Raw genomic sequence first — 14,754 nt, 5'->3', positions numbered from 1 at the left:
TAGGATTACACACACTTAAGCAAGGGCAAATGAATTCTGCCCATGGGTTAAATAAGCCAATTAAGCAGGGTGAGTGAAAAATACAAGGTAGGGAGAAACAGAAAAACAAAATAATGTTCCATTTCCCCAATGACTCTGACAGGCACACTTTTGAGGTGATGAAAGTCATTGGGCAGCTAATCATATCAGACGCCCTATGATACCACTCAACCTTAGCATTCTCCATAGTTGAAGTCCATAGTTTGTCTGTAAGAATCCAAAAGGAAAAGGACAATCAAATCACACAAGTGCTTTTAGTAGGGTCTGAAATGTTTGGGAACTACCCATCCAATTTATTGCTTTAATTCATGAACCTGCTCAAAGCTATGAACCAAGCTTTGTCAGCCTGAGTCTGAAGGTTCACAACACCCTAAATGTTAAGTAGGACATTGAATCAGATTTCTTGAAAGCCAGATAAATATCCCTTTCGTGGCATAATCCATATTAGTGAATTCAGCAAAAGTGATACTATGAACTACATAATGAACTGATTTGAATTGTGAAAATTGTGATCCCAGCATCATAATTCAGATGGAATTTTAATTTTGCTCCTCTGCACATATCAACTTTATAATACAGGCATGTGACAAGACTGGTAATTCTGCTTAAAATGTTACTTTGGAGGCTAGATTAAAATCCACATAAGGCTTGATAGTTTGCCAAACACTGAAATATTTATGCTTTACGGTAATAGCATAAGGTTCTGTGCCTAGGGAAGCATTCCCAGTATAGCTGTCAACATGATGCACAGAAGAGTACTTTGTGTTAGACCAGAATACAGATACTTTTAAGAATGGTTTAGACAGTCAAGTTCCAGGAAGGGCAAGCATGCTATATTTTATACATAAAAAACTCTGACTTAAATTTATACATTGAAATTAGCTGTCATTTTATATTTAGTTCAACCACCTTATGTTTTAAAAACAACCGTATCAACAAAATAAGAATGAATAGAACAATCTTCAACATGTCTGCCATGTTGGTTCTTAAATTCAATGGAGAGAGAACAGTGGCTCTACTACATTTTTCATAAAAGTGTGCAAAACAATAAATATTGTGTGTGTATGTGTGTGTACACACACACACACACACACACACACATATATATACATACATACATACATACACATCAGTGTTTCTTAACCTTGGCAACTTTAAGATGTGTAACTCCCAGATTTCTGGGAGTTGAAATGCACATATTTTAAAGTTGCCAAGGTTGAGAAATAGTGGTATTCATCCTTTTTGTTTCTTCCATTTTTTTCTCTTTTCTTTCTACTGTTCCACAAGATTTCTTTTTTTTAAAAAAAATTTTTTTTATTAAGTTTTTAATTAAACACAAAACACAAAACACAAAACCACACCCAGTGTATAATACAAAATAGGGAGAAGCGGAGGAATTTTTTCTTCATCTTCAGGTCTTCCAAAATTCTCTTTGCACTGGCACTGGCATTATTTCTTCTAAGTTCCCGATTGCGTAGTCTACAAATGGTTGCCATATCCTCCAAAATATATTTTCTTTCAATAGTCCTTTTTTGAATTTTATATCACACGTTAACTTATCATTAAGAGCAATTTTCCAAACTTCTCTGAACCATTCATTTATTTTATTGGAAATATTCAATTTCCAATATCTTGCAATCACAATTCGTCCCATAATGACCAATATCCTTACAAGCTCTCTTTCATCAATTGTTAACACCTTGTCATTCAACTTTAATATGAGGATGGTATCTACTCCCAACTTTACCTTCTTTTTAATTATTTTACTAGATTCTTCTTCTATTCGTAACCAAAAATTCTTCACTTTACGACATCCATACCACATGTGTTCATATGTCCCATTCTCCACTTTACATCTCCAACATAACTTGCTAGCACTTTTATTCATTTTATATAATCTTATTGGGAACAGGTTTCCCAATATTTCCAGATAACTTTATAACTATGCTCCTTTATTCTTATTGATAAGGTCCTCATTATTCTACTATTCCAATTCAAGATCCATTCCTGTTCTGTAATATCTGTTTCTAAATCTTTTACCCAATTATCTTCCATCACCATTTGTAAATTACTATACAAATTAATAATTTTGTATACCTTACTAACCAATCCCTTAATTCCAATTTCTTCCATTCCTAATTGGGATACTATTTCTTCAAATTCCGTTTTTAACCTTTCTGCCCTCGTTTTATCCTTATATTTCTTATTCCAATTATTAACCTGTATCTTCTCCCACCAATTCAATTTCCACTTTTCATATATTTCCTCTTTTTTAAAATCATCTCTTACCACGTTTATCCATTCTTTTATTCCTTCCAGATTTTCCTCTTTTAACACCTGTTTCCTCTCCCTATTTAAATTTATGGGAAAATCCCCATCTTCCAAATTCCCCAATTGTAATCTGTCTGGAATCAATTTTCTGTCAAATTTACTCCAAGTTTTCAACAAACTATTTAAAAAATCATTTCTAACTTTAATTTTTTCCGCTATATTCTCCATAAAATATATTCTTCCCCATTTTTCAATTTCTCCCAACTCCAATTTTCCCCATAATTCGTTTCGATCAACAATTATTTTAACTACAGTCCTCACTTGAAAGAATCTATAATAATTAATCAATTTAGGTATCCCAAGACCTCCTTCCTTTTGCTTTTGATACCATAATTTTTTAACTATCCTAGACCTTTTATCACCATTACAAAATTTGTCGATTTTCTTTTGATATAATTCCATATCCTTTTCAGAGATATATATTGGGAGCATTTCAAATAGGAAATTGAATTTCGGTAATAACATCATTTTACTTAATGCCACTCTCCCAAACCAAGAGAAATTTAATTTCTTATACTTCCTGATTTTCTCATCAATTTCTCTTATCAGTTTGTCATAATTCAACTTTTTCATTTCATTTATCTTTGTTGATAATATTATTCCTAAATATCTTATATTTCTTTAATTTTTATTCCGAATTGATTTTTAAATTTCTCTTTTCCTTTTTTTTATATCCCAATTTAATAACATTTCTGATTTAGCTCAATTTATAGATAATCCAGTAAGCTCTTCAAATTCCTCTAAATGCATTTTAATCTTTTCAATATCTTTTTCTGGATTTTTTATTACAATCAGGGTGTCATTGGCATACAAATTAATTTTAACACCTTTATATCCAATAATATCTTCGTCTTCTTCTATTTTTACTGCTAAGATCTCCATAGCTAGTAAAAACAATACTGGGGATAAAGGACACCCTTGTCTTGTACCCACTTCCAGAATTATCTCTTTTGTTAAAATCCCATTCACTTTTACTCTGGCAACTCCCTTTTGATATAATTTTGAAATAACTTGAGTAAATTTATCTCCAAATCCATAAGCCTTAATCAATTCTATAATTTTTTCCCATTGAATTGAATCAAATGCTTTAAATATATCCAACGCTAATATTACTATTCTATCCCTATTATATTCTGCACTATTTATAATATTCAAAACTCTCCTAACTATGTCTGACATATATCTACCTTTCACAAAACCTACTTAACTACCATTTATATATTTGTCTATAAAGCTATTTAATCTATTCGCTAAAATAGCTGTAAATATTTTTGCATCCTGATTTATTAGGGAAATAGGTCTATAAAATTCTACCAATTCTAAATCTTTTCCTGGTTTTGGAATCAAAGAAATCAGTGATCTATTCCAAGACGCTGGAATATCCGCACCATGCAAAATTTTGTTATACAATTTTTCTAATTTTGGCACTATTATGCCTTTAAATTCCTTATAAAATTCTGCCGGCAACCCATCCTCACCTGGTGCCTTCCCCAATTTTAATTTCTATAATTTCTTGCTGGGTTATACTTCCCTCCATTTTTTCCTTATATTCCATTTCTATTTTTCTATGTTCATATTTTTTCAAAAAGTCCTTCAATTTCTTACTATCTATTTCCTTTTTAGAGTAAAGTTTTTGAAAAAAAATTCTAACAATCTCACATTTATCTTTTTTCTTATTACATCTTTTACCTTTTTCATCTATTAATATTCCAATTTCTATTCTACATTTCTTATCTTTAGCCATCCTTGCCAATAATTTAGAGTTCTTATTACCAAATTCAAAAAATTCTCTTTTCAAATACATTAAATTCTTTTTAACAACTTCAATATCTTCAATTACCTGCTTATCTTTTAATTGTCTCAATTCTTCCCCAATTTTTTTATTTTTACTTCTTGAAAATTCGTTTTCTAATTCTTGTTCTTCAGTTCTTCGGTTTAATCAGGCAATAGTGAGATATAGGTTAGGAGGTATTCCATAATATATATGGAACCCCAAAACTTTAGTGTTTATATTTTGACATAGTAGATGAAGTATTAAACAAGGTGAACTGATATTCATGGTTGATAAACTATTTTATGATTGCATCTTTAAAATTTGTTGACTTCACCAGTTATTAGAATGTATATGAACAGCTAACATATAATATATAATATTTTATTTAGTATGTTGGTATTATTGGATACATCAGGGGTGTAAAACTCGATTTCATGGAGCATTAGGGTTGTGTTTGACCTTGGGGGGGAAGGGGGAGCGTGGCCAGGGTAGGTATGGCCAGCTTGATGTCACTCGTGTTAGGGGCACCTGTGGTGGCCTGAGTGCTCTGCCAGTGAAAATGGACTCTGAGCTCTGTCTTTTGCTGGCAGAGGCACTGCCTGTCCTTCGCTGTTTTCAGGGTGGCCCTACATGACAGATCTAAGCACCCCGCAGCCCTTGCTTCAACTCTCCGCCAGTTTTCACTGGCAGAGGCAGAGGCCAGTCATTCACTGTTTCCAGAGTGGCCCCACGGGCCAGATCTAAGCACCCTGCAGTCCTTGAGTTTGACGCCCCTGAGATACATCATCTCTGTGCACCAAATTATTTCTTCATTGGGCAGAATAAAGTAGAGATTACCTGGTATGGATGATAGATAGATAGATAGATGATAGATAGATAGATAGATAGATAGATAGATAGATAGATAGATAGATAGATAGATGGGTGGATGGATGGATGGATGGATGGATGATAGGTAGAGAAAGAGAGAGAAATGATAGATGATAGGAGATAGATAGATAGATAGATAGATAGATAGATAGATAGATAGATGATAGACAGATAGATATACCCCAATATGGTTTTTAGTGGTTCCAGAAAATTCTGTGTTCTTTTCATAGAAATATAGTGATAATGTAAAAACTTACCTGTTGTTCCTCTCTCCCTCTCCCTCCCTCTCTCTCTCTCCCTCCCCCTCTCTCTCTCCCTCCCTCCCTCTCTCTCTCTCTCTCTCTCTCTCTCTCTCTCTCTCTCTCCCTTCGTCCTCTCCTCCTTTCTCTTTTCCTGCTTTTGCTTGGTTTTATCTATTTTTTTTGCCAGTTAATTATTTTGAAGCTTTCTGAACTTAAATAAATAAATGAAGATTTATACAGACTAGCTGAAATGGGTGGCTAATGCTTATTCTACTCTGAATGTAAGGATTGACAAGGAGTGTACAGGGAGTAATTTTTTAACATTTACATTACATCTAAATATGGTACAAGATCTTTCTTCAGAATCATCAACCTACAATTTAGGTTGACCTGATAGATAATGACTGGCCCAAAGCCTCGTGAATATCCATGGTTGAAAGTGGAGTAAAACATTCCCCCACTCCTCGCCCAATAACTTCATCATTATATGATGCTGGCTCCTTTCCAGTGCCAGTCAAAACATAATCATTCTTAGTGGAAAGTATTTATACATGCAATCTATCAGCCAATAAAACATCAAATTAAATGCCAAGAGTTCAAGGGATGATAATATGTTGCACGTCTTAATTAGTTCTAAGGCATCCCTAATAAAAGATGCTAGGTGGCTATTCTAAGATATTTCTTTCAGCAAGCTGGAAGAGAGTTCCAGTGAAATCTCTGTGTGACTTCTTATGAACAATATTGTAGCAAACACATCCATAAACTTTAGATACTTGCTTGGTATTCTAACCACAACAATGTTTTAAATATATTCCGTTTTTCAAAGAAAGTTTTCTTTGCAACACAATTCAATAAGTTCTTACTAAGGCTATGCAGCACTTCTGATTTGAAAAAAAATGATGCTTTGATGCTCTATTGGGAGGTGGGTGGCATATACATTCAATAAATAAATAAAGGCATAGCAACATATAACATCTGTCGGGAGCTCCTAAAATATAACCTCCCACCCTGGAACATGCTGCAGCTACAGGGAGCAGCTACACAATCCCAGAAAAAGATGAAGCCACTTTAAGGAGAGGCAAATGGTTTCTATGTGACCATCTCCTGACCCTTCAAAGCACTCTTCTCAAGCCCTGTGTAGCTTTATTATTTATTCTGAAGTCAGTACAATATTACTATTAGACCTGGGAACTATTCCCAGATAAATGCATGCAGACTACAGTTGTGTATGTCTTTGTTCATTAAATGCATAGTGCAAAACATAAATGGTGATCTCTGCCGTTTAAATTGACTTATTTTGCAGTCTAGTATTTCACTGTCAATCACCTTAATACTTCAAAGGTGTCCTCAAATCAGCATATGGCTTGTAGAAGAAGATGCTAAGCTTTGAAGGCATCATTGTATACTTTGAGAGTTTAACACTATTGTATTCTCTTGGCATCGCTTAGAGCTTCTGGTATAACACTGTGGCAGCTCTGACATAAAGTGTGCCTGATCTCAGTACTGGAAAAGTTCAATTTCTGTCTTTGCATTTTCCTATCCCTTGATTGCTGTCCTCTCTCTCCTTTTGTCTGCATGCAGAAATGATGCTTCCAGAAACAATTTTATATATTCGGCATCACTCTGATTTTAGTCTATCTAAATCAGAAGAGATAAGCAATGGAATTTTGCTAATATTTGTTTGTTTGTTTGCCAAATTGTTACCTTTAATTATGTATAAAGTGGTAAATCTTTGAGTGTAATTATATTGATATATCTTAAATTTTACAAAATCACTTAAACTTTAGCATAGTAGAGTATCTGGTTGTATACTCTGCTCTGAACATTAGATATAACATATCTGAGCTGCAAAACTCAACTATTAGATAGTCATCTATTTTTGCAATACAGAGATCTTGTACCTACTAAAAATCACATTGTTGCAAGATCACAAGAATTAGCTTTGGGAATAGATCCTTCCCATTCCAATTCTAGAGAGTGTTTTGTGAATGGCACATATCATTATGGTCAATATGGTGCTTTGTTGCTGTCCCTGCCTCACTTCCTTCAAGCTTGGCTGTACATATTTAATTATTTACAAGCTAGTCCAAAACTTCTCCCTATGTCTTACAAAAGAATTGGATTTCCTTTCAATAAACAAGGGATATCGCAAGCGGGCACTAGTGTAATATTGTCTCCAATGAGACAAGGTTGAGATTTGGAGCCCAGGTTTTTTTTTCCCTTCTCTTCTGTTACAATGCTTGTTTTATTTATTTGTTTTTCACTGAAAATCAGCAGGATATTCATGCTCAAATCACAAAATGGGAAAAATAAATTTCAATATCTCAATAATTGCACATACAGTACATGCAAAAAAACCTTCTAGATGAAATGTCTGAAGGTCTTCCATAGTAGATGTTTTTACTTTTTGCCAACAAATTGCATTATTAATGACATTGAATAATGAACACTTTAGATCAGGGGTGTCAAACTGGCGTCCCCCGGGCCAGATGCGTTCCACACAGGCCACACCCACATCACCAGCTCCATGAAGGGAAAAAACATCACATGACAGCAACATGATGCCACGAGTTTAACACATGTGCTTTAGATTGAACAGGTCAAATAGCAGGTTCTTATGTTTTCCAATCAGGTGTAGGAAATATTCGTAAGCACTTAAATTCATCTTTCAGAAGAGCAGATGCCCAAGGCAGATGTGGTCAAAATAAAAGTGAATGTGGGCTAAAAAAGAGAAAGAGAGAAAAATTAGATGAAGTTCAGACACCGTTTTATACCTGTCTTCTGTTTTTCTCTTCTTCTATGTCCATTATACTATATTGACATTTTCATTACACAAAGAAGAAGATTTGATGAGGCAGGGAAGATAAGATAAAGAAACCAAGAGGCCTGGTGATGCAGAAAAATAGGCAAGGGATTCTAATCTGGGTGAGATGTCTGTGCTGAAATATGGGGCCATTTCACATGTAGAAGTTTCTACAATAGAGAAGTTTCTCTTCGGATACAATCTGTTTATCTGGTTCTTTTCATCCATAATTCATTTTACATAGTGCTCAAATTAAGATATCTATTACTGCAAGAATTGCTAATAGCAGTATTATCAGGCTTAATAAATCTTTTTGCCACATCCTACACACAATTCTAATTTGCAAGAACAGTATTCCTCGTTTTCTTGCCATGCTAGATATGCATTGTATACAATAATTTCAATTAATTCAACATTAAAAAGCTTGCTTGGAATGAGAGCCAATTTGGTCTAGTGGTTAAAGCACCAAGCTAGAAATTGGGAGACCGTGAGTTCTACTCCTCCCTTAGCCATGAAAATCAGCTGGGCTACCTTGGGCCAATCACTCGGTCACAGCCCAACTCACTTCATAAGATTATTGTTGTAAGGAAAATAGGAGGAGGAAGGTATGTTGGATATATTCACTGCCTTGAGTTATTTGTAAAAATGATAAAGGTAGATAATGATGATGATGATGATGATGATGATGATGATGATGATGATGATAACAACAACAACAACAACCCACATCAACCATTAGTACCAGTCAATTGTATTTGTAACACATTTTTAAACATTTCATGTTTAATGAATAAAAGAGATAATAATAATAATAATAATAATAATAATAATAATAATAATAATAATAATAATAATAATAATAATAATAATAATTGTAGAAAACCAACAATAATATGGTCAAAATGTAAACTGAGAAAGCACTCCATTCCAGTTCTTCTGCTACTTATATTATGTATTCAAAATGGGCCTGGTGGCTCAGCAGACTAAAAAAGCATTGTGATTAACACCAGCTGTCTGCAATTACTGTAAGTTCAAATCTCACCAGGCTCAAAGCTGACTCAGCCTTCCATCCTTTCTAAGGTAGGTAAATTGAGGACCCAGTTTGTGGGGGCAATAAGCTGACTTTGTATAAATATACAAAAGTATGAAGGCTATTGCTTAGCGCATTGTAAGCCGCCCTGAGTCTCCGGAGAAGGGCGGCATATAAATCAAATTAAAAAAAAAAAAAATTCTGGCAAGAAATTCTGGATCCAGGAATATTTTTTTGATTAGAGTGATTTTCCTTCCAAACTAGTAGATAGTTTAGTGCTAAATTATGTGGTTTCTAGCCAGCACAAAGGCACTTGCTTTTTACATTACGTTATTTGGTGCAGGTGGTTGTAGCTATTGTAAAACAGAAGGAAAACTGAGAAGACCACTAAAAGCGGATAAAATAAAAGTTATGACATTGCCACAAACACAATCCCTGCTCTTCTTTTTCTCCTCATTCACTTTGGTAAAATACTTTTTCACCTGGAAGGATGAGCATCTTTAGAGCTGGCATCTAGTGATAGTGTCTGTGAATTTTCCTTCCAATCAGTTTTCTTTCCTGCTTTCACAATGGTGAAATGGTGAAATGTTGAGCTTCTCTTCTTCCCTGAAGCAACAATAATTATATCAGGCTTTCAACATTATTATTAGGTTAGAAAACAATTGAGATTATTACTTCTGGGTATCATTCAGAATTTACAGAATCCCTTATTTCATCAGTTCAGCAATCAGAAAACTGCTCTACAGTAATCCTTGATTTATAACTGATCACTTAGTGATTTTTCAAATGTATGATGGAACCCTCCAAAAGGAATTTATGATCCAGTTCCAGAGTTTAAACTTTGTCACCCCCACCCTGAGTCACATGATTGGATTTTGGGTGCTTAGCAACCAGCTCTCATTTACAGTCTGATACAGCATCTTCTGGTCACATGACCAAGATTTACAAAAAATTTTGGGGAAAAAAACTCTGATGTTTACTTCCAGTTTTCAGCAAAAACAGCCCATAATGAACAATAGGTTCACTTAACAACCATAGCATGACTGCACTTCTGCTTAACAAACACTGCAACTCTTTTATGACTATGGTTTTCGCTTAACAAAAAAATATAATATTGAGTCAGTCACATGATGACTTGTTTTACATCATCACAAATTATGACCATATTATGCATGGTCCTTTCTTTCTTTCTTTCTTTCTTTCTTTCTTTCTTTCTTTCTTTCTTTCTTTCTTTCTTTCTTTCTTTCTTTCTTTCTTTCTTTCTTTCTTTCTTTCTTTCTTTCTTTCTTTGCCACCCATCTCAGCCAATGACTCTGGGCTGTTTAAAATTCAAATATATATTACAATTAAAAATATAAAAAAACATTTTAAAACATTAAAAACACTAAACATTGAAAACACCCAGATTAAATATACATGGGACCAAGATACTTGACCAGTTAGCAATACAGACAGGAAATGGGGTCCTTGACACAATAAGCATGCCAGCATCCCATTGCCCTGTTTTTAGGGCTTTAGGAAATGCTAACAGAGTGGTGGCCATTCTAATCTTCGAAGGGAGGATGCTCCATAAAGCAAGGGCTACTGCAGAAAAAGCTTATATTTTGGTCCCCACCAGCTGACACACTTTGGCTGACAGGATCTGCAGCATACCCATTCTTCTTGATCTAGTTGGACAGGTAGAGACTCTTGGAAAACGGCAACCTCTCAGGTACCCTGGTCCTAAGCCATGTAGGGCTTTCAAGGTGATTTTGAACTGGGTCCAGAAACACCCCGGTAACCAATGCACCTCACACAGAAGTGGTGTTATGTGTGATGTGTATCTGGCACCATTTACTACATGCGTGGCTACATTTGGCACCAGCTGAAGTTTCTCTATGGTCTTCAAGGGTAGCCCCCTGCAGAGCCTGTTACAATAGTCTAACATAGGGGTTACAAGAATGTGAGCTATGGTTGTGAGTCAAGGACTACCTGCATAGCATTATGAATTGATGCAAATGCAAGGCTATTGCTTTTCTAATCCTTTTAGGCTGTGTAAATGTATATATTTTAAGAACCATTGTTCATAAAGGGAATGTTTTATGTTTACAGTTATTATGTATCCTTTTAAAGATTGTTTTTAATCCTGACATAACACAATTCACCTCTTTCCAACTGTTAACAAGATATTTTACTCCCTGTCATCTCAGTGGTTCTGCCCCTTGCTAGCAGCTAATAGAGATTAATTTGTTGAGGGTGGGAAATCCCTGAATGACTGCTATCATGCGAAGGCAAACAGCTTATTTAAACCAGTCCCAGCCTTACAAGTTGGTGTCAGTGTAGTAATACTTGAAGCACTAAATAATCTGATTCTCTATCTGAAGGTTGAAGAAGACTGATCTAAAGTTATTGCCAGTTCTCCCAGCCCTGATTTGTGGATGCTAGCACAAATCCACTTTGCAAACTACAATAATAGATGATGTGGGCATTCTGAGATCCTGGCATGTAGTAAACATTAGAAGCTGCTTATTATTTTTTAAATATGTTTTTCCAATGTATTTCTGAAAGTAGTATCATTCAGAATATTTGGAATTATTACCAAGGTAGTTAAATGTTCTATAACATTCCAATATGGAGAAGTGGGTAAAAATGTTGTAAAAATGTTTTAGCCTTTGATTTCGGTGGATTTTTATTAAATGATGTCTAGACTCTTGTTCAACCAGCCAAGAGTATTCACAGGTTTTCAAGTCTACAGTTTTCATCTTGGAAAACCAATTAATGTCTACAGTGCTTGCTGTTCATTTTATATCGACTTGTACTTTTTTTACAGTACATAAACGTAGATGTCAAAAGATTTTCTTTAGCTATTACTCAGAGTGTTAAAAATGCTGAAAAAGCAGCCTTTGGCACTATATTTATCTGACTTTGTAACCCTGCTTTATAAGATGTGGATTTTCTCACAGCCTTATGTCAGAATCTCAAGTATTTTCAATGTAATTTAGGGCATGATTTAATTAACTGGCACAATCCACTGCAATTATGCAATTATTCACACATTTCTATGTGAACTGTATGAGATCAGGCTCCTGATTTTTGTTTATTTGTTTATTTGAAGTTTTTCAATATCTGTTTGGAAAGATTAAGGCTAGTCATATAGTCATTATTGCATCAGTAATTAAGGTAAACAGTCTGCGTAACGCATCACTTTGAGAACAGTTTCCCTTAACTGTGGTTTATTGAAGAAGCCCTATTACAAAGCTTAGGGGGAATTGGGCAGCATAAAAATGGATTAATGGATTAATAAATAATAAATAATAAATAATCATTTTATTTACTTGTAACACAAAACATAAACCATGTTTTTTTATAGTCAAACCCAAGCCATATATGCATATAGCTGGAGTGTATTTTTCGGGGTACACATTCTCTACTGAAGCATTCAAATTACAGCAATAATGTTGATTCTATTGTTAAATTGAAAATTACATATTTGGAAATTTCTTTATTTAAAAGTAGCTACTCTAAATCAGGGGAAGGTTAAAATATTCCTCCCCATCATTTCTGTTGTCACATTTCAGAAACAAATTGATCAGCAGTCAGGCTTGATAAGATACAGGCAATTAAATGAAAATAGAAAACTTTATAATGATTTTTAAAGGGCCCCAAGACTCTTCGTTTGTTTTTATGGCAACACAAACCCACACAACCCTTCTGGAAATTCAATTTGAATCGCAATTCTAAAAAATTCTCAAAGTACATATTTCTAAGTTCAAACAGGTATTAAACCAAGGATTAGAATAAATTGCTTTTAGCCATGATTTGACACATACCTGTAAAAGAAAAGTCCAGATAGAAATAACATGGTAGATAACTATGTACTATTTTTGACTCTTAGTGTCCTGATAGATTTTTTTCTGGTACGAAGAAATAAGGTAGCACTAAGATTAAAAATAAAAGTATATGTTTCTATGAACAAATCATATTTCAATTATCAAATCCAACCTTGCATAGAGAAGTTTTTCAGATGTAAGACTTGCTAGGAGTGGCGTAGTGATCTAGAGGCGAAGGTGCTTGGCTTGCCCTTGGAAGGTTGAGAGTTCAACCCTAGGTAGCAACAAATGCTTCTCTATACGGGCACAAAAATATCTGCTGCGAACTCCGCATAGGTATCAGGGAGGGCATCCAGCCAGTAAATATTCAACTCCATTCAGTTGCCCCGACTTGACCTCAAAAAATGGAATTATAGGTTGTAAAAAGGAAAGAAATCTTTCTAGGAGAGAGTTGTAACTGAACTTGAATAGTATTTATGTTAGTTTGAAGATGTTATTACTGGATCAAGTGTGTTAAAGGTATTTCTTCAAATACATATATTTTATATATTTATATACTAGTTTAATAGCTACATAGAAGGTTATTGTGTTATTTTTTATGGAAGATAATCTAAGTATTGTATAATATTTTCTACAGTATCTCTCCTAAGAACACCATTGAATTAAATGAGATATACTCTTATCTAAGGGAATGTAGAAGGAACTACAGCCTTGATTGATTGATTGATTTAAAACTTTTATGTAGCTTCCCATGTTAGAACCAATTCAGGGTGATTCCAAATTTGGGTGTAAGTGAGTTTCAGTGAGTTTCTGTTTCTTTAACAGGTGTTTATTTATTTATTTTTAAATTTGTATACCGCCCTTCTCCCTGAGGACTCAGGGCAGTGAACAGCCAAGTAAAAGCATAAACTACAAACATTAAAATACAATTAAAAAGATATATATAAATTTGGCTCCATGATTAAAAACAATAACAAACAATTAAAAACATTTAAAAAGTGTTCTTTTTCCCCATGGAATTTGTAATCAATGTGTTCATGTATGGGGAAAGGAGAATATTAGCAGTACATAGATCCAGGCCATGATATATTTAAGTGCTTTTGAAGATCTGTTTTTGGTTACAAAAGTAAAAACAGATTCATTGAATATTTGTATCTAAGAATTTCCAGATTTATTCATTATGACTGAATTGTCAGCTAAAAGTATATGTGTTCCTATGCAATTTAAGCAAATAAAATTATTCTAGTTTCAGAAGTTTTCTGCCTATTTATCTTCGGTCTACCAATGCTTTTATCTTGAAAGAAGAACTCGGTATTGAAAAATACTCAGATCCATCAAGTTTTCTTTTTATTATTCCAAAAATATGTCCCTGAAATGATCTAATGGATACATCATTCAATCCCCAGATTGAGAAAGCACAGTTGTTCCATAAAGTTTGGAACAGAAAGATGGAAAGATGGATTAAAAGCTAATTAACAGTCTTGGGTATTCTTTGCTTTTCTTTTGATTTCCTAAAATAATGTTCTAAATATATATAAGTTTTAGCAATGTATACAATCAGTCTGATGTCACTTCCCACCAGAAATCTGTTCAAGATTATTTTTCCACTCTCTTATGCAGTTTTTCATTGTAGGGTCTTCTGAGTTTCAGAATCTCATTTTCTGGATGACATTGGACTCTTCTGAAATAAGACATTTGGCCATGCACTAGGAGCTTATATCAGAACCTTTGCATTAGCACATACCAATGCAGTGTAAATAATAGGTAATCATTAATAGAGCTAGGCACTTTTTCATTGAAATCAAGTGACAGCTCTTGCCTTTAGAATAGTATTCCCTCCCCTCCCCACCTCTTGA

At 34.2% G+C, this 14,754-nt stretch overlaps 1 long non-coding RNA gene across 3 annotated transcripts in view; it reads right to left on the bottom strand.

The window, feature by feature from the left end:
- Positions 1-7,557: 7,557 nt before the first annotated feature.
- The window catches only part of LOC148113326 (uncharacterized), a 30,764-nt gene continuing 23,567 nt past the window's right edge, over positions 7,558-14,754 (bottom strand). For 2 of the 3 annotated variants that reach the window (XR_015734424.1, XR_015734422.1), the window contains 3 exons: positions 13,071-13,294; positions 9,572-9,695; positions 7,558-7,977 (listed from right to left, as the gene is read on the bottom strand). This is a non-coding gene — a long non-coding RNA (uncharacterized LOC148113326). The remainder of the gene's footprint in view (positions 7,978-9,571; positions 9,696-13,070; positions 13,295-14,754) is intronic. The other variant, XR_015734423.1, reaches the window with a different exon arrangement.

This window comes from Pantherophis guttatus, chromosome 5 (genome assembly GCF_059756535.1).
Source record: "Pantherophis guttatus breed Tessera chromosome 5, ASM5975653v1, whole genome shotgun sequence".
Classification (NCBI taxonomy): domain Eukaryota; kingdom Metazoa; phylum Chordata; class Lepidosauria; order Squamata; family Colubridae; genus Pantherophis; species Pantherophis guttatus.
The sequence above is the reverse complement of the archived record's forward strand: the minus strand, read 5'-3'. Positions and strand labels throughout refer to the sequence as shown.